General features: G+C 42.2%; 1 long non-coding RNA gene and 1 pseudogene across 1 annotated transcript; one reads left to right on the forward strand and one right to left on the reverse strand.

The window, feature by feature from the left end:
• Positions 1-8510, reverse strand: part of LOC131025873 (uncharacterized) — a 9797-nt pseudogene extending 1287 nt beyond the window's left edge.
• Positions 8511-12589: 4079 nt separating this feature from the next.
• On the forward strand, positions 12590-13564 carry LOC131024303 (uncharacterized). Its single transcript, XR_009101750.1, has 2 exons — positions 12590-12718; positions 13316-13564. It is a non-coding gene; the product is annotated as an uncharacterized LOC131024303 (long non-coding RNA).
• The last annotated feature ends 7270 nt before the right edge of the window (positions 13565-20834 follow it).

Here is a 20834-nt window from a genome sequence, read left to right on the forward strand (position 1 = left end):
TGCCTATATAAGGCTCCCTTGTGTTGGACGAAAATCAGCCTACCTTTAATCAAATTGTGAGTTTTTATTCTCTCTTGAGAGTTTCGAATTCTTCTTGATTTTTTCCAAGACGAATTCAATTTATCGACGTAACGGCGAGATCAACCAACCCTCGTCGGGTGTCATTCAGCGTCCCCGAGTTGCTGCGTCAACTGCACGTTGGGGATTAGGGATCCGTTCGCCTAAATCATTCCGTGGGTTAGATTCAGAGGTTTTGGGATTTCCATCCTTTCCGTTCCAGTTCAGTCTTCCGCGTGTGCTGTGTTCGATCGATCGGCAAGGATCGTATCACGAACGGCTTCTTCTCCTCTCTCGGCGGTGCCTCCTTTTTCCATTGATTCCCTTTTGATGAGGAACCATTAGAAACTGGCTGTGATTGCCTCCAATTGCCCTGATTCTGGCGCTGGTTGCTGCTGTTGTTGCCCCTCCTCTTGAGTTGATTCTCGATCTTGATGGCCATGTGAACCATGTCCTCCAACTCAACGTAGTGCTGCAACTCCACCTTATCACGAATATCCCAATGCAAGCCAGTCAAGAATCTCGCCATGGTTGCCTCTCGCTCCTCCACCACATTGGCTCGAATCATGGCAACCTCCATCTCTTATAATACTCATCCACACTCCGACTGCCTTGCCTCAAAGTCTGCAACTTGTTGAAAAGCTCGCGGTAGTAATGGTTCGGCACAAAACGCTTCCTCATCACAGCCTTCATCTCCTGCCGAGTCTGAATAGGCGGCTCACTGTTTCTCCTCCTACTCGTCACCATCTGATCCCACCAAACAAGTGCATAATCTGAGAACTCAATTGCTGCCAACTTCACCTTCTTGAGCTCTGAATAGTTGTGGCAATCGAACATAAGCTCCACCTTTCTCTCCCAATCAAGATACAATTCTGGATCATTCTTCCCTTGGAAGGGCGGAACGTTCATCTTAATATTGCCCAGATTGTTATCTTGCCAAGTTCTGCCGCCATCATCCTCTTCGTCAAATCCTGTATCATCTACATGCTCCTCATACTGACGGTGGAATCGACCTCCTCCACCACCACGGCCTCCTCGCCCGCGGCGACCCTCCTCGTGTGAAAGTGGTCCTCTCGAGAATGAGACTGCTCCATCAGCTCGATCTTGTCGTACACTCCCTCGATTTCTGAGTGTAACATCTTGCCAAATTCTGAGCGAAGTGCCTCCACTACGAGTTTCAACTGTGGATCCATAACAGGGCCATCGCTCACATCCGCACCCTGTTCATCTTTCTTAGACATAGTGACAAAGAAAACAAGAAACGGTTAGTGAAACAAAATAAAAAGGACCTCACCACCTCATAAACACTCGTGTATCACTCAAGATGAAATCACTCAGCGCTCGTGTATCACACAATTCAACGGCTTTTTTTACTCTAATAATCTCACTCTCTCGTGCCTTTTTCCACTCAATTTCTCTCTCAAGGAATCAAATTCCCTCAATCTACCAACGGAACTCAAAGATCAACTGTACCAACGAGATCGCCCAAACTGTCTCAGCGAGAGCACTCAATGAAACGTCCCACAAGAGACCACACCAACAACACTAAACGGATACGAAAAGTTGGGAAAACCCCCAAACAGAAAGAAGACAATCAGAAACGCAGACTGAACAACCCAAAAAGTACTGCGCAGAAATAGGCTCAAAACGCTCTATACTACCCAAGGACTCCAGAAAATACAATGAGAAGTAAACGAAAACCGGAAAAAGTGTACGCAGAAACTGTCCCGAAAGGCTCTATACTACCCAAGGACTCCAGAAAACACAACGAGAAATAATCAAAAACCGGAAAAAATGTCCGCAGAAACTACCCCAAAAGGCTCTATACGACGCCAGGGAACTGTAGGAAAAGTATGATGCAAGAAAATTTTCGGAAATGAGAAAATGAGTTTACATGGCAGAAGGAGTGCCATTAATCTTTAAGTGAAAGTTACCAAGATGATGAGAAAAGTTTGATATTAGAATTCCCTAGTCAAATCTGAGAAGGTGACTTAGGACGAAGGAAACAATTAAGGTAGTTCACCACTTTACTAAGATGAAGTGTGATACGATCCTTGCTGATCGATCGAACACAACGCACGCGGAAGACTGAACTGGAACGGAAAGGGTGGAAATCCCAAAACCTCTGAATCTAACCCACGGAATGATTTAGGCGAACGGATCCCTAAACCCCAACGTGCAGTTGACGCAGCAACTCGGGGACGCTGAATGACACCCGACGAGGGTTGGTTGTTCTCGTCGTTACGTCGATAAATTGAATTCGTCTTGGAAAAATCAAGAAGAATTCGAAACTCTCAAGAGAGAATAAAAACTCACAATTTGATTAAAGGTAGGCTGATTTTCGTCCATCACAAGGGAGCCTTATATAGGCAAAGGCTAAACCTAATCTAATTAGGAAACAACTTAAAAACAAGCCCTAATAAGCCAAACAAGGCCCTTACTACTAAAATCCGAAAATAACAAGGCCCTTTTAACTAATGGGCTGCGAAAATAACAATACTGAAATAAATAAATGAAGTCTTCAAAAATAAATAAATTCTTCAAGCTTCGGCCCACTCGCATGTAATGAGATTAATTAGACTTGGACCGACTCCACCATCTCCAATGGGTTTCTTCATCAACCCTTGAGCCCACACTTCTTGAACTAAGCTCATCAAGCTCTCCTTGAACTTCTTGGCTCGTGCTCTTGTAACCGGACCAACAGGAACATGCACCGGGTCTTGCACCAACGAACCTTGGGCTGCATCAAAGTGGGTGAAAGAATGTTGTTAGGTCCTGAACTGGTCCAACAGATGATTGAGAAAGTCGACCACATCAAGCAAAGAATCAAAGAAACTCAAGATAGACAAAAGTCTTACGCCAATAAACGCCGATCGGAATTAGAATTTAATGTTGGGGATCGAGTTTTCCTCAAAGTCTCTCCCTCAAAGGGAGTTATACGTTTCGGAAAGAGGGGCAAGTCACGACCCCGTTATATAGGACCTTTTGAGATCCTAGATAAGTTAGGTCTTTGTAGCCTATAAGTTGGCTCTGCCACCAAGCATTGTGGATGTATACAATACGTATAGCACCTCGCAATTAAGAAAGCATGTGATTAAGCAAGATAAAGTAGTCCTAGCCAGGACCTAAGTTGTGATGAGAAATCAGTCCAGATACTTGATCGCAAGATTCAAGTTTTACGAGGCAATAATATTGTTCTCGTCATGTAGTGGAACCATCTGATACGATCCTTGCCGATCGATCGAACTCAACGCACGCGGAAGACTGAACTGGAACGGAAAGGATGGAAATCCCAAAACCTCTGAATCTAACCCACGGAATGATTTAGGCGAACGGATCCCTAAACCCCAACGTGCAGTTGACGCAGCAACTCGGGGACGCTGAATGACACCCGACGAGGGTTGGTTGATCTCGCCGTTACGTCGATAAATTGAATTCGTCTTGGAAAAATCAAGAAGAATTCGAAACTCTCAAGAGAGAATAAAAACTCACAATTTGATTAAAAGGTAGCCTCAAATTTCGTCCATATGGTGGCCTATATATAGGCAAAGGCTAAACCTAATATAATAAGGAAACAACTTAACTACCAAGCAAAGAAGCCCTAATTCGAAAATTAACTGGGCTGCCAAACAAGGCCCTTATTTTCGAAATACCAAGCTGAAAACTATGGGCTAAAAATCCGAAAATAAATAAAAACATAAGTCTTCAACACATATAAAGTCTTCACGCTTCGGCCCACTCGCACTTGATGATATTAATTAAACTTGGGCCGACTCCACCATCTCCAATGGGTTTCTTCATCAACTCTTGAGCCCACACTTCTTGAACTAAGCTCATCAAGCTCTCCTTGAACTTCTTGGCTCGTGCTCTTGTAACCGGACCAACAGGAACATGCACCGGGTCTTGCACCAACGAACCTTGGGCTGCATCATTCCCCTCCTCTTGAAGAGGATTTGTCCTCAAATCCAAAGCATCACCTACATCAAAAGGACTCAAATCAGTCACATTAAAAGAAGCACTCACATTATACTCACCTGGTAAGTCCAACTTGTAGGCATTGTCATTAATGCGCTCCAACACTTGAAATGGCCCGTCGCCTCTAGGAAGTAACTTGGATCTCCGCTGCAATGGAAACCTTTCCTTGCGCATGTGCAGCCATACCCAATCACCGGGCTCAAACACTACTTTGCGACGTCCTTGGTTGGCTCGCTCGGCATACTGCTTCGTGCGCCTCTCAATATTCAGCCGTGCCTTCTCATGAATCTGCTTCACAAAATCAGCCTTTTCTTGCCATCAAGGTTAGTATACTCATGCTCAGGTAATGGAGATAAATCCAATGGAGTCAAAGGATTAAATCCATACACAATCTCAAATGGCGAAAATTGAGTAGCAGAATGAACAGAACGATTATAAGCAAACTCAACATGAGGCAAACAATCTTCCCAAGACTTAATGTTCTTCTTGATAATAGCTCTAAGCAAAGTAGACAAAGTCCTATTCACTACCTCTGTTTGACCATCAGTTTGTGGATGACAAGTAGTAGAAAACAAAAGTTTAGTACCCAACTTACACCACAAAGTCTTCCAAAAGTAACTCAAGAACTTCGAATCCCTGTCAGAAACAATAGTCCTAGGCATGCCATGCAATCTAACAATCTCTCTAAAGAATAGATCAGCTACATGAGATGCATCATCAGATTTATGACATGGAATAAAATGTGCCATCTTGGAAAATCGATCAACAACCACAAAGATGGAATCTCGACCACGCTTAGTCCTAGGCAAACCTAACACAAAATCCATAGAAATATCAATCCAAGGTGCTGTAGGAATAGGCAATGGTGTATACAATCCATGGGAACTCACCCTAGACTTAGCTTGTTTACATGTAACACATCGACCACAAATTCTCTCAACATCACGTTTCATATGAGGCCAAAAGAAATGCTCATGCAGAACAGCTAAAGTCTTAGCAATACCAAAATGTCCCATCAATCCCCCACCATGAGATTCAAGCAATAACAACTCACGTAAAGAACATTTAGGAACACATAACTTAGTCTTCCTAAAAAGATAGTCATCATGCCTAAAATACTCTCCACTAGCAGCTCTCGCACATGCTATATAAATCTCACCAAAATCACTATCATGCTCGTACAAACTCTTGATACACTCAAAACCAAGCAACTTAGCATCTAAGGTAGAGATCAAGGCATACCTCCGAGAAAGTGCGTCAGCCACCACATTCTCTTTACCTTGCTTGTATTTGATGACGTAGGGAAACGTCTCAATGAACTCCATCCACCTCGCATGCCGCTTGTTCAACTTGTGCTGCCCCTTCAAGTGTTTCAACGACTCGTGATCCGTGTGAATGACGAACTCATTGGGCCACAAGTAGTGCTGCCACGTTTGCAAAGCTCTCACCAATGCGTACAGCTCCTTATCATACGTGGGATAACTCAACGTCGCCCCGTTTAGCTTCTCGCTGAAGTACGCAATGGGTCGTCTCTCTTGCATCAACACTGCACCAATGCCAACACCAGAAGCATCACATTCAATCTCAAAAGATTTGGAGAAATTAGGAAGAGATAATACCGGGGCGTGGGTCAACTTGTATTTCAACTGCTTAAATGCCTCCTCTTGCGCCTTGCCCCACTTAAACTCCACATTCTTCTTGATGACTTCCGTCAATGGTGCTGCAACACTGCTAAAATGAGGCACGAATCGCCTATAGAAGCTAGCAAGTCCATGAAAGCTTCGAACTGCTGCAACGTTCGTCGGCGTTGGCCACTCTTGGATAGCTCGTATCTTCTCGTCATCAACCTGTACACCCTGCGCACTAACAACAAAACCAAGAAACACAAGCTTGTCCGTACCGAAAATGCACTTCTTAAGGTTAGCAAACAACTTTTCCTTTCGAAGCACATCCATAACAGACCTCAAATGTTCAACATGCTCATCATGATTCTGGCTATAAATGAGGATATCATCAAAGTAGACAACAACAAATCTGCCAATGAAAGCACGCAAAACATGATTCATAAGACGCATGAACGTACTAGGCGCATTAGTCAAACCAAAAGGCATAACTAACCACTCATACAAACCAAGTTTTGTCTTAAAAGCAGTTTTCCATTCATCACCTTCCTTAATCCTAATCTGATGGTATCCACTACGCAAATCGATCTTGGAAAAGACACAAGAACCATGCAACTCATCTAGCATATCATCTAAACGAGGGATAGGATGGCGATACTTTACCGTGATGTTATTTATGGCTCGGCAATCACAGCACATCCTCAAAGACGAGTCCTTCTTTGGTACAAGTAGAACGGGTACCGCACAAGGACTCAAACTCTCCCTCACATGCCCTTTGGCCAATAACTCGCCAATTTGCCTCTCCAACTCCTTTGTCTCCTCCGGATTGGTTCGGTAAGCTGGTCGGTTCGGCAGTGTAGCGCCGGGCACAAAGTCAATCTGATGCTCAATCCCTCGAATTGGTGGTAAACCGGCAGGTGTATCGTCGGGAAAAACATCATCAAACTCCTGCAAAACAGAACGAATAGAAGGGGGTAGAGAAGAGAGATCGTGAGTAATAACCAAGTTCTCCTGATATCGCAACAACATGATCGGCCTCTCCTCCTGTACACACCACTTCAAATCACTAGCCCTAGCGAGAAAGGACTTATGAATCAACCCATTCTCCTTCTTCTCCACGGGCGGCTCCTTTGACTTCACCTTGTCCGCCTCCTTTTGCAATTGCACTTGATCCTCATAAACTTGTTTAGGAGTAAGAGGGACAAGCGACACCTTTTTCTGCTTGTATTCAAATGAATATTTGTTGGTGAAGCCATCATGAATAACACGGCGATCAAACTGCCACGGTCGCCCCAACAGGATATGGCTCGCTTGCATAGGGATCACATCACACACAACCTCATCCTCATACTTCCCAATGCGAAACGGAACCTTCACTTGCTTGGTCACTTTGATGACGCCTGTCTCATTCAGCCACTGCAAACGATACGGCTTGGAATGCTTCTCCGTGGTCAGCCCCAATCTCTCAACCATGGCTCTACTAGCCACATTCGTGCAACTCCCGCCATCAATGATCACACTACATACCTTGTCTTGAACAAGACATCTCGTGTGAAAGAGGTTCTCCCGCTGCTCTCGCTCATTGGGTTGAGTTTGGACACTCAAGGCTCTCCTAGCTACAAAAAGCTGTCCATTGGGCGCGAAAATCTCCTCACACTCCTCCTCATCCTCGGAATCATCTCCATCCTCCAATTTCGGCATATCAGGATCGGTCTCATCACCATCCGTCACGACTTCGCCGTCATCTCTCATGATCATAATTCTCCTGTTCGGGCAGTCACTCATAATATGCCCGAAGCCTTGGCACTTGAAGCACTTCTTATCTCGATTTCGACCATCAGAAACGGCCGGACTGCCCTGATTTGCTGCACCGGATCCCTCGGGTCGGGACCTAACAAACGGCTTCTTCTCCTCTCGCGGCGGTGCCTCCCTTTTCCATTGATTCCCTTTTGACGAGGAACCATTAGAAACTGGTTGCGATTGCCTCCAATTGCCCTGATTCTGGCGCTGGTTGCTGCTGTTGTTGCCCCTCCTCTTGAGTTGATTCTCGATCTTGATGGCCATGTGAACCATGTCCTCCAACTCAACGTAGTGCTGCAACTCCACCTTATCACGAATATCCCAATGCAAACCAGTCAAGAATCTAGCCATGGTCGCCTCTCGCTCCTCCACCACATTGGCTCGAATCATGGCAACCTCCATCTCCTTATAATACTCATCCACACTCCGACTGCCTTGCCTCAAAGTCTGCAACTTGTTGAAAAGCTCGCGGTAGTAATGATTCGGCACAAAACGCTTCCTCATCACAGCCTTCATCTCCTGCCAAGTCTGAATAGGTGGCTCACTGTTTCTCCTCCTACTCGTCACCATCTGATCCCACCAAACAAGTGCATAATCGGAGAACTCAATTGCTGCCAACTTCACCTTCTTGAGCTCTGAATAGTTGTGGCAATCGAACATAAGCTCCACCTTTCTCTCCCAATCAAGATACAATTCTGGATCATTCTTCCCTTGGAAGGGCGGAACGTTCATCTTAATATTGCCCAGATTGTTATCTTGCCAAGTTCTGCCGCCATCATCCTCTTCGTCAAATCCTGTATCATCTACATGCTCCTCATACTGACGGTGGAATCGACCTCCGCCACCACCACGGCCTCCTCGCCCGCGGCGACCTCCTCGTGTGAAAGTGGTCTCTCGAGAATGAGACTGCTCCATCAGCTCGATCTTGTCGTACACTCCCTCGATTTCTGAGTGTAACATCTTGCCAAATTCTGAGCGAAGTGCCTCCACTACGAGTTTCAACTGTGGATCCATAACAGGGCCATCGCTCACATCCTGTTCATTTTTCTTAGACATAGTTACAAAGAAAACAAGAAACGGTTAGTGAAACAAAATAAAAGGACCTCACCACCTCACAAACACTCGTGTATCACTCAAGATGAAATCACTCAGCGCTCGTGTATCACACAATTCAACGGCTTTTTTCACTCTAATAATCTCACTCTCTCGTGCCTTTTTCCACTCAATTTCTCTCTCAAGGAATCAAATTCCCTCAATCTACCAACTGAACTCAAAAACCAACTGCACCAACGAGATTGCCCAAACTGTCTCAACGAGAGCACTCAATGAAACGCCCCACAAGAGACCACACCAACAACACTAAACGAATACGAAAAGGTGGGAAACCCCCAACGAAAACGAAAACTACCAGAAACGCAGACTGAACAACCCAAAAAGTACTGCGCAGAAATAGGCTCAAAACGCTCTATACTACCCAAGGATTCCAGAAAACACAACGAGAAATAATCAAAAAGCGAAAAAAAATGTACGCAGAAACTGCCCCAAAAGGCTCTATACGATGCCAGTGAAACTGTAGGAACAAGATGTTGCAAGAAAATTTTCGGAAATTCTATACTTTTTTTTTTTTTTTTTTTTTTTTTTTTTTTTTTTCGGACCCTAACAGACTATAGGTTCTGAAAAAAAAGAAAATTCAAGAACCAAACGAAAATTATGACGTATGGATTTATATGGATGTGTGTACGTCGTATGATGATGGATGTGTATAAGCGTGTATGTTTATGAGTAATTTCAGACCACGCAGATATCTTAATTCGACAGATATATATTATGGTATTGAAATCACAGCAGAACAAGATCAGACGCAGAAAACGGAACAGAAGACTCGGACGTAGAGAACCCTAAAACGCAGAAAAACGGAAACGCAGAAAACGGAAACGCAGAAAACGGAACGCAGGAAGGAAACCCTAAAATTCTACCCTTGACACAGAAACGAAAACAAAACCTGGATACGAAACGCGGCTCTGGTGCCAAATGATACGATCCTTGCCGATCGATCGAACTCAACGCACGCGGAAGACTGAACTGGAACGGAAAGGATGGAAATCCCAAAACCTCTGAATCTAACCCACGGAATGATTTAGGCGAACGGATCCCTAAACCCCAACGTGCAGTTGACGCAGCAACTCGGGGACGCTGAATGACACCCGACGAGGGTTGGTTGATCTCGCCGTTACGTCGATAAATTGAATTCGTCTTGGAAAAATCAAGAAGAATTCGAAACTCTCAAGAGAGAATAAAAACTCACAATTTGATTAAAAGGTAGCCTCAAATTTCGTCCATATGGTGGCCTATATATAGGCAAAGGCTAAACCTAATATAATAAGGAAACAACTTAACTACCAAGCAAAGAAGCCCTAATTCGAAAATTAACTGGGCTGCCAAACAAGGCCCTTATTTTCGAAATACCAAGCTGAAAACTATGGGCTAAAAATCCGAAAATAAATAAAAACATAAGTCTTCAACACATATAAAGTCTTCACGCTTCGGCCCACTCGCACTTGATGATATTAATTAAACTTGGGCCGACTCCACCATCTCCAATGGGTTTCTTCATCAACTCTTGAGCCCACACTTCTTGAACTAAGCTCATCAAGCTCTCCTTGAACTTCTTGGCTCGTGCTCTTGTAACCGGACCAACAGGAACATGCACCGGGTCTTGCACCAACGAACCTTGGGCTGCATCACCATCACAGGATGGAAAAGGCCACAAAAGAGATGAATGAAACGAATGACTAGTATCACAAGATAGAATACCAGATATGCAATTCCGAGGACGGAATTTTTATAAGGAGGGAGGAATGTAATACCCCGTTTCCCTGAGTTAAATTTAGAATTTATTTTCGAAATTTAGTAGTAAGATGATTCACGCCGGATATAAAGAAAACGATTTATTTTAATTCCAACAAACGATTTGCAAAATCATTTTTGTAAATGTTAGTCATTTAAATTCTTATGCATTTCATATTTATTTAAATTGAACATTAAGCATTTAGCATCTACACGAGCTATTTATTTAAGCAAACACTGAAGAATTATTACAGTTTTCATAATACAACCCGGAAGATTTTTATTTTATTTTATTTTACTCCTACTACTCCCACCCATTTTTTTTTTTTTAAAGCTTTCATCTTCCATCCTTTCCACCTCCATGATTAACATCACCATCAAAAGCCTTCCTTTACACATCCTTTTCCACCTCCATGATTAACATCACTACACCCACACCCACCTAACATCCCACTACACCCACCTAACATCTCACTACACGTTAATACCTCACTACCTCTCAATTGTATCAGCTAAGGGAAGCTTTCATCTCCTTGATTCACAGAAACTACCGAGCTCAACCATCACCTTAAGGTTTCATTTCTTTCAAACATGTTATCATTTCATTCAATTTCACAGCATGCTTTATTTGTGTGCTTATTGTGCATACTGAATCAGAAACAAGAAATAGAATTTATATTAAGCTTCAATTCATGATATATGAGATACATGTTTCGATCATTCACAGTAAAACACCCACTTCGATTCATCTCTAAGACAATCCCAACTCAATCAAGCAAAGAAACACACGAACCTCAGCTGCCAACCAAAATTCACGAGCATACATACATTCACAAACAAACTTTTATACAAATATAGATATGTATACATAATCATGTGCATACCATCTATTCATATATATTTACAGATGAAGCATGTTTTGTTTTTTTAAAAGAAAATGAAGAAAGGAGGAGTCTTGAGCGTTGTTTATGTTTGTCAAGTCTAGATTTTTGGTGTGTCGAGTCGGGTTGCTTGGTTGCTAGCTGAGAAAATCGAGAGAATGAGGGAGAGGCCAGGGCACGGCGGCTCCGCCGCTGCTGTCCGGCCAAGGGCAGGGACGAGGGAGAGTCGAGGGTGATGTTCTGGTAAAGAGAGAGAGAGAGGAATTAGGGATCGGCGGCGGCGGTCTTCCAGCCGTGCAGTCGCCGGAAGATTAGAGAGAGGTGGAGCGATTTGAAGAGGGCGGTGCGGCTGGTAGCCGTGTCGACGCCCGGGGTTACAGAGGGAGTGTCGGAGATAACGGAACTGAAGGGGAGAACCTGGCTGAGACGGCGATGGCAGCTTGCTTCATCTGCTGCTGTCGGCCGGAGATCTGAGGGAGAGGCGGCGAGGCAAGGGCTTGTCGCCGTTCTGAGCCGGGTTTGGGTAGAAATGAAGGCAGCGACCTTCATCGACTGGAGGCGCGTTCGCCGAAGACCGATAGAGAGGAAGGTGGAGCCTGTCGCTGTTGCTCCGGCAAGCTTCGGCGGCGGCGGAAATTTCGAGGGAGAGGGATGGCGGCGGCGGCGGCCGGCGCTGCTGCCGTCCGCCGGAGAAGAGAAGAAGGTGAGGGAGGGGGAAGGCTGCTGCACAGCAGCAGCTGCGTGTGTGCGTGTGTTTGTGTTAGTGTGTGTTGTGTGTGTGTTTTAAGAAAGGAAATAGGGAAGGAGATAGGTTTGGGCTGGGTTTTGGGCTTTGGGCTTGAACTCGGGCCGGTTTTTTTTTAAATTGAGAGATGGGCCTCTGATTATTTGAGTTTGGGTAGCCCCTTGTATTAATTTACTTGGGCTGCGATTTTTATTTAGTAACTTGGGCTCAGTTTATTTAATTAAAACAGCTGGGCCTTGTTACTTGGATTGTGCAGATTTTTTTTTTAGTAAATGGACTGCATTATTTTATTAAATGGACTATACTTATATTAATTAATTGAACTATTAAATAGTTTAATTTATTTATTTAAAGAATAATTTGCATAATAATATTATTATTATTATGTGCATATACGATTAAGCATGAGATGATTTGCATAAGAATATTATATTATTATTATGTGCATATTTTAAGTAATTACTTACCATATGCTAAGTATGCATTTGCATCATGCAATAAAAGTATTTATGATTTAATTGGTTATTTATAATTCCAATTATTACAGAAAGATGAGTAAGAATATTGTTGGTGTTCTTAACTCAAGAGAAATGTTTTTAATTATTTATTCATTAAATTTTGAAAACTCGGCTAAGTGAATCATAGAATATTAAGCACTACACCATGACTTAAGATTAGAATTTAAGGAGACCTATTGAGAATAGATTTCTTGTAGGCTTTGAGCATCATGAGGATTAGCACTGCTATTCCGATTCAGAGATAACGTTAAACGACAGGCATTGCCTATACAGGTGGGCATTACTTTTACTATACGTATATAGAGATCCCATGCGTGTCGTAGGCCTCTTATACGAATATATGCATGAGATGATTTTAACTGTTAATTTCAGTTTATTATTATGCCCAAATGATAAATGACTCTTATGAAATAAAAATGAAATGTTTATGAAATGAAATGAAATGTTTATGAAATGATTGACTGCCAAAAATGTTTATGTTTTTATATGTATCCTATCTGTGTTGGTTCGCCAACTTTAAAGGAAATCCAATTGGGATCCTATGCTAGACAAAGGTCGCTAGCTAGGGTTAATGTGTACACTTATGGAGACCGCGAGTCGCTTGCGACCGGTCTTGGCGTCCGTGGTAAGGAGGCCTCCTTCCCGGCGCGTGACAGAAAGGAACAGATATGGATCATATGAAGGAAAATGATCGGCCGATCGACTTTATGAAAATGAAAGAAATATTTTAGTAAGCGCAGGTCATTTAAGAAAACCCCTGTGTGTTACTGTTATGGCAGTTCAATTTATATATGTATGCATGAATGTATTTTCGGCTATGCCCACTGAGTATTTTTATACTCAGCCCTGCATGTATTTCTAAATGTGCAGGTTGAGCAGTTGATGGAATGGAATGATGTTGAGCGGGTGTTCCTTTGACATTTCAAGAAATGTAACCTTGAGTAGTATATCTTCATATGTATATCTCACACGTTTTCCGCTGCAAAGCACTTTGATTAGGATAGCTCTATGTTATGAAGTTGTTATACGTGTTATTGGGTAAACCACCTTAATCAGTTCTCATTTATGTGTATGTTTTATAAGTATCCAAATAATCATATATGATCCTAGCATTTTATCTATTAGTGACATTTCCATATACTTTAATGTTAAGTAATTGTCCATGTCCATTTCTTATTGTTCACCCCAAATCATAACCCCTGTTAACCCGTCATTGGGATAGTGGGCTGTGACAGGTTAGTAGTGAAAGGAAAACAAAGAAAACCTCACCGCCTCACAAACACTCGTGTATATCACACAACGATGGATCACTCAACGCTCGTGTATCACACAAAGTATGGCTTTTTCCCTCTATTGATCTCACCACTCTTGCCTTTTCCGCTCTATTTCTCGCCTCAAGAAAATCGAACTCCCTCGATCTACCACGTGAAGTCAACGTACCAACTGCACAACGAGATCAACAAGCGCACTCGACGAGAGCACTCGATGTCACGCCTCACGAAGAACCACAACAAACACACAGAAAAGATAGGACTCGACAAAAGACAAGAAAGATTCCGAAACGCAGACTGGAACCCCCAAAGTCAGTGCTGCGCAGAAAACAAATGCCGCAACTAGCTATGTTACCCAAAGAATGTAAGAACACACGAAGGGTTAAGAGACAAGAAGTTTCGAGATTTGCAAACATAAAAATTGATGCTGTCTGCTTCCTTTTTCTTCCTTTTTGTTTATTTTTTTATTATTTTTTTTAAAGCTTATGGAATATGAAACGTAAAAGAAAAGGTAGAACAAACCCTAAAATTGCAACCCTTACGAAACCTGGAAAAGCTGATACCAAATGATATGAACGTCGCCGACAAATATGGAATTTCACCGGAATGAACAATTAAATATGCGCGGAAGACTTGAAATAAGAAATAAAGTAAAGATAAAGGGTGGAAGTTTATCCCAAAACCCCTGACCTAATCTACGAAGTTTTCTAGAGAACGGATCTCTAAACCCCAACGATGTGATCGGTGCAGCAACTCGGAGACGTTGAATGACACACGGCGAGGGATGATGAACTCGTCGATTCGTCGATAGGTTGAATTCTTATTTGGAACAATCAAGAAGAATTCGAAACTTGAGAGAGAATAAACTCACAAAATTATTATCAAAAATCGTCTAACCTTCGTCCAATACATAGCAACCCTATTTATAGGGAACAGAAAACCCTAACGTAAATAAGGAAACAAACGTAAACAAAAAAACAAAGAAACTTGTTCAGTAAGTCAAAAAAACCCTAGCGAGAAATCCATCTGCTCCGGAAAAGCGCAGAGGAATCAAGTCTGCTCTGGCGGAACGATTCCTTTGCTCTGGCAAAGCGCAGAGGAATCAAGTCTTCTCTGGCGGGACGATTCCTCTGCTCTGGCAAAGCGCAGAGGAATCAAGTCTTCTCTGGCGGGACGATTCCTCTGCTCTGGCGGGACGACTTCGCTGCTCGGGCAAACTTGACTTCTCTGCTCGGGCACAGTCGATTTCTCTGCTCTGGTAGTTCGGCTCTGCTGTGCGGCTCTGCTATGTAAGTAATAAGGTTTACTACCTTTGAGCTCTGGTCTGTCGGTCCTTCTCCAACTGGTCTTTTCAGCTCTTGCCTCCAGATTTCTTCCACCAACGTCATTAAATTAGCCTTGAACGTCTTGGCTCTAGCTTTCGTCACCGGACCAACGGGCACGTGTATCGGATCTTCACTCTGTGCAGCCTCTGAAACTCGGCTCTGCTCTGCATCCTGAGCTCTGCTCTGAACTGCATCAGGTTCAGCTCTGCAGAGTGAGTTTCAGCTCTGCCGAGTCAGCTCTGCAGAGTGAGTTTCAGCTCTGCCGAGTCAACTCTGCAGAGTGAGTTTCAGCCCTGCAGAGTCAGCTCTGCCGAGAGGTCAGCTCTGGCTGCCAAGTCAGCGCTGGCAGGGCAGTAGAGTTAAAGTGTTAAGTTTTATTTTTTCCTACGTAAGTTTAAGTTAGTGTGTTTTCTGTTATGATGATCCTTCTTCTCATCGATTCTTCATAAAAATGAAGGTCCGTTTAGGAAGTGACGACTTGAGAGAGAGAGAATGACGTTACCTGTTTGCACAGACGCAATGAGGTGGGCTTTTCTACGCTAAAATCAAGATGTTTATGTGTTTGATGTATTGATGTATTGATGTACGATGTATGATTAAAATGGATATTAAATGCAATGATGTTTTATTTTCCTTTCAAAACTTGAACTGAAATATATTTTGAAGTTATTGCATTGCCAAATTATTTGAGATTTTAGTATGTTATCTATCTAGATGAGAAATGATATCGGTTCTACGCGAGGTAGAATTAGTGTACACGGTGGTCGTGAGTCATCTTTCAGGTTGGCCGATCACAGTGCTGCAGAGGGAGGCCTCCATCTCAGTACATGAGTTAACAGATACGATACTTACTTGATGAGAAAAGTCTGCGCAGACAACTTTGAGAAATGAAAATGAGTTTAGCGAACATAAGGCCTTTTAGACAAATCCCTTATGTTTTGCTTGAGATTGGCAATGACAATATTTAGAGCTTTATATGCATGAGATGTTTGGCATGTGTTCACTGAGTGCTTTTGTACTCAGCCCTGCATATGTTTTCTAAATATGCAGGTTGAGCCGATGTGATGATGGTGTTGCAATGAGCGGAGTTACAGGGTTGTTAATAAATATGTAACCTGTCTAGAATATGTCTTCATACATATGTCTAGCTACATTTCCGCTACAGAGTACTTTTGGTACCATGTTATGACATGTCGTACTTTAAGTTTAAGAGGATGGTTCCTGTTGATGTAATAACTTGATTAATGTCTTATTAAGTTTTATGTCTTCTTTCAGTAATGTTTTCAATTGAGTATTAAGGAGTAATAATGACGAGTTTTATTAAGTTGAGTAAGTTTTACGGTTATAAATGACGCCCCTTTCTTCTCCTTCTTCTTTAACTCCATCCCTAGTCGTGGATCACTCGGCCTAACTATCCCTAGTTAGGGCGGGCTGCGACAGTATGATATCTTTCTTTCTCAATACCGAGAATGATTCTACTCTATTATGGACTCTATTACTCTGGTATGCTCCCGTCGAAGAATGGCTGCTTATTCTTTACAGAGAGCTACACACCTTCAACAAGCATAAATCCGATCCTCATCTCATCCTAATCTGCCATTGCCCATATTCTGATGGAATGAAGGGAGGCCTAGTTCCTCTTCCCTTATGGACTAAATGGAAGACTGTTCCTAGATCCATCCAACATGATGCCGCCCTACAAAATGAGCTGTATGATCATATTTGCATCATTAATAATACCACCCCCGTGGATACCCAACAGAAGTTGGTATACACTTCCTTTGTATTTCATCCAAAAGAAGAAGATGTGACCACTCCAGGAACAACCACCGATCACACTCCAACCAAGGAGCCGGATACAACAAAAAAGCCGAATGCTGTCAAAACGCCTAATATCACCAAAGAAGAAGCAGACATATTGGAATACTTTCAAAACATCCAGCTGTCCTGGTCTTCTAATGATGAAGACGAGATGGCACAATAGCAAGCTACGTGCTCAACTGCATGCTCAACATCAAAGACATCCTAGAAACTTTGCACGTGTCATAGCTTTAATTTGTACATGTCATGTATCCTACACTACTATTGTACGTCCTAGCTTTTGAAGGTTCCACCTGTATCTTCATGCACCTGCATGAAATTGTACGTGTTAGTGAAATAGAGAAGACGTAACTTAGTCTCCTTCTAGCAAGCCCTATATAAAGGGCTGCTCTGTATAGTCGAAGGACACACAGAAAATAAATAATACTCTTCTCCTTTTAGCAACATGTCTGGCTAAAAACTCTTTATCTTTCTATCCACCCTAGAGAATTCCATGTAAGTCTATATACTCTCCTGCAAATTATATATGCATATAATCATGTTCTGTTAATCATTTTCGAAACCATATCTATGCTACAAAATCGTTTTTAAATTTAAAAAAAAAAGTCTTTTTCTTACGGAACATGATGTATGTATATTGTCAATCCATGCATGTCTACGGTCCTCATATATGTACAGTGATTGAATTCAGTATTTTGCATTATATATGTGCTTAGAAAATCTGAGGCTTTGTGTGTTGTAATATGATAATTATAAGCACGTTATAATAGTTTGATACTAAATTGATATATCACCTTGAGTGTACGTATTATGAAGCTCTCGGACGGTGTCATTGGTATCAGAGCCAATACTCTCTCCTGGCTGACTACGGGAGTAAATAATTAAATTATTTGGTTTTCTTTAGTGATGGATCATGAAGAGTCTTCTATAGCCATGGAATGGTCCCTACCTTAACCCAACTCATCCTCATGCAATCCTCAGCACTTTCCCTGCCAAAGCAACTGATGCAGCCCAAGGTTCGTTGGTGCAAGACCCGGTGCATGTTCCTGTTGGTCCGGTTACAAGAGCACGAGCCAAGAAGTTCAAGGAGAGCTTGATGAGCTTAGTTCAAGAAGTGTGGGCTCAAGAGTTGATAAAGAAACCCATTGGAGATGGTGGAGCCGGTCCAAGTTTAATTAATATCATCAAGTGCGAGTGGGCCGAAGCGTGAAGACTTTATATGTTTTGAAGACTTATGTTTTTACTTAGTTTCGGATTTTAGCCCATAGTTTCAGCTTTGTATTTCGAAAATAAGGGCCTTGTTTGGCAGCCCAGTTAATTTTCGAAATTAGGGCTTCTTTGCTTGGTAGTTAAGTTGTTTCCTTATTATATTAGGTTTAGCCTTTGCCTATATATAGGCCACCATATGGACGAATTTCAGCAGCCTACTTTTATCAATAAACTTGTGAGTTTTATTTCTCTCTTGAGAATTCCGAATTCCTCTTGATTATTCCAAGACGAATTCAATTATCGACGTAACGGCGAGTCAACCAACCCTCGTCGGGTGTCATTCAGCGTCCCCGAGTTGCTGCGTCAACTTCACGTTGGGGTTTAGGGATTCGTTCGCCTAAATCATTCCGTGGGTTAGATTCAGAGGTTTTGGGATTTCCATCTTCAGTTCGTTTCTTTCAAGTCTTCCGTTTGCGTGGTGTTCGATTGATCGGCAAGGATCATATCAAGTTTGGTGGGATCAATTGACAACAAATAGAAGGCGCTATCGAGAGAGACCAATTTCCATGTGGGAGGAAATGAAAAGCATAATGCGTAAGAGATTTGTACCTTCTCATTATTTTCGTGAATTGTATCAAAAATTACAATCTATGAATCAAGGTACTAAATCTGTTGATGAGTACTACAAAGAGATGGAGATTGCCATGATTAGGGCAAATGTTGATGAGGATAGAGAGGCAACCATGGCTCGATTCCTATGCGGGCTGAATAAGGAGATTGCAAACATCGTGGACCTACAACACTATGTGGAGCTGGAGGATATGGTTCATATGGCCATGAAAGTGGAGAGGCAATTGAAGAAGAAGGGAACCTTTCAAAGGAATTTTCCAACAAGTTTTCAATCTTCAAAGTTGAAGGAGTGGACTTCGTCTAAGTCAAATTTTGGGGCAGCCTCTAAACCTCAAAATGATGTGTCCAAATTCAAGTCCAACGAAGGCGAAAAGGGCAAAGGTATCTCTAATTCTACATCTTCTACTAGAAATAGAGATATCAAATGTTTTCGATGTCAAGGTGTTGGACATATTGCATCTCAATGTCCAAACAAAAGGGTGATGGTCTTGAAGCCGAATGGAGAAATCGAATCTGAAAGTGAACATGATGATGATGATGATGATGAAGATGATGAATAATTGGAGGAGATTGTACCGGAACATGGTGAGCTTTTGGTGGTTCAAAGGGCTCTAAACGTGCAAATCAAACAGGAGGAAGAACAAAGGGAGAACATCTTCCACACAAGATGTTTAGTGCAAGGTAAAGTTTGCATGTTAATTATTGATGGTGGTAGTTGTACCAATGTTGCAAGTGGCGAGATGGTGGAGAAACTGAACTTAAAAACTGAACAGCATCCTCATCCATATAAGCTACAATGGCTTAATGAATGTGGTGAAATTCGTGTGACCAAACAGGTTCTAATTTCATTTTCTATTGGCAATTATAAAGATGAAGTTCTTTGTGATGTGGTGCCAATGCATGCTAGTCACATTCTTTTGGGGAGGCCATGGCAGTTTGATCGAAGGGTGACCTATGATGGATTCCGCAATCACTACACCTTCAAGCACAACAACAAATCCATCATGCTTGTTTCTTTGACACCTCGACAAGTTCAAGAGGACCAGCAGAAATTGTCTCAAGCAAGGAGAGCTCGTGAGGTTGAGGGCAATAAAAGTGAGGTAGTCAAAAAAGAGTCGAGTGAAAAAAAGAGTCGAGAGAAAAGCAAGAGTGAGGGAAAAGAAAAACAGAATTTTTATGTGAGAACAAAAGAAATAAAGAGTGCAATAGTCGAAGAAAAGAGTGTGTTCATTTTGGTGTACAAAGAGTCATTCTTTAGCACTAACGAACTAACCCCATCTTTGCCTAGTACTTTTGTATCTCTTTTGCAGGAGTTTGAGGACGTCTTTCCCGAGGAAAAACCACGTGGATTACCTCCTTTAAGAGGTATTGAGTATCAAATTAACTTTGTTCTCGGAGCTGTTCTACCAAACCGACCAGCTTATCGGGCCAATCCGGAAGAGACTAAAGAGATCCAAGGGCAAGTCCAAGAGTTGTTGGAGAAAGGAAAGATTCGTGAGAGCATGAGTCCATGTGCTGTACCGGTGATTGTTGTGTCCAAGAAAGATGGATCGTGGAGAATGTGCACGGATTGTCGAGCAATTAATAAGATCACGGTAAGGTATCGCTATCCTATTCCTAGGCTAGATGATATGCTTGATGAGTTATATGGGGCAATTGTGTTTAGTAAAATTGATTTGAAAAGTGGTTATCACCAAATTCAAATTCGAGAAGGAGATGAATGGAAAACTGCTTTCAAAACAAAGTATGGTTTGTATGAGTGGTTAGTCATGCCTTTTGGATTAACTAATGCACCTAGTACTTTCATGAGATTGATGCATCATGTTTTGAGAAATTTCATTGGAAAATTTGTGGTTGTTTACTTTGATGACATCTTGATCTATAGCAAAAATGTTGAAGAACATCTTGATCATTTGCGTGCTGTTTTAGACACTTTAAGAAAAGAATCATTGTATGCTAACCTTAAAAAGTGTTCTTTTTGCATGGATAAAGTTGTTTTTCTTGGTTTTGTTGTGAGTGCTAATGGAATTGAAATGGAAAAAGAGAAAGTGAAAGCTATCTTAGAATGGCCAATTCCTCAAAATGTGGCACAAGCTAGAAGTTTTCATGGTCTCGCTAGTTTCTATAGAAGAT

Source organism: Salvia miltiorrhiza, chromosome 5, assembly GCF_028751815.1.
Source record: "Salvia miltiorrhiza cultivar Shanhuang (shh) chromosome 5, IMPLAD_Smil_shh, whole genome shotgun sequence".
Lineage (NCBI taxonomy): Eukaryota > Viridiplantae > Streptophyta > Magnoliopsida > Lamiales > Lamiaceae > Salvia > Salvia miltiorrhiza.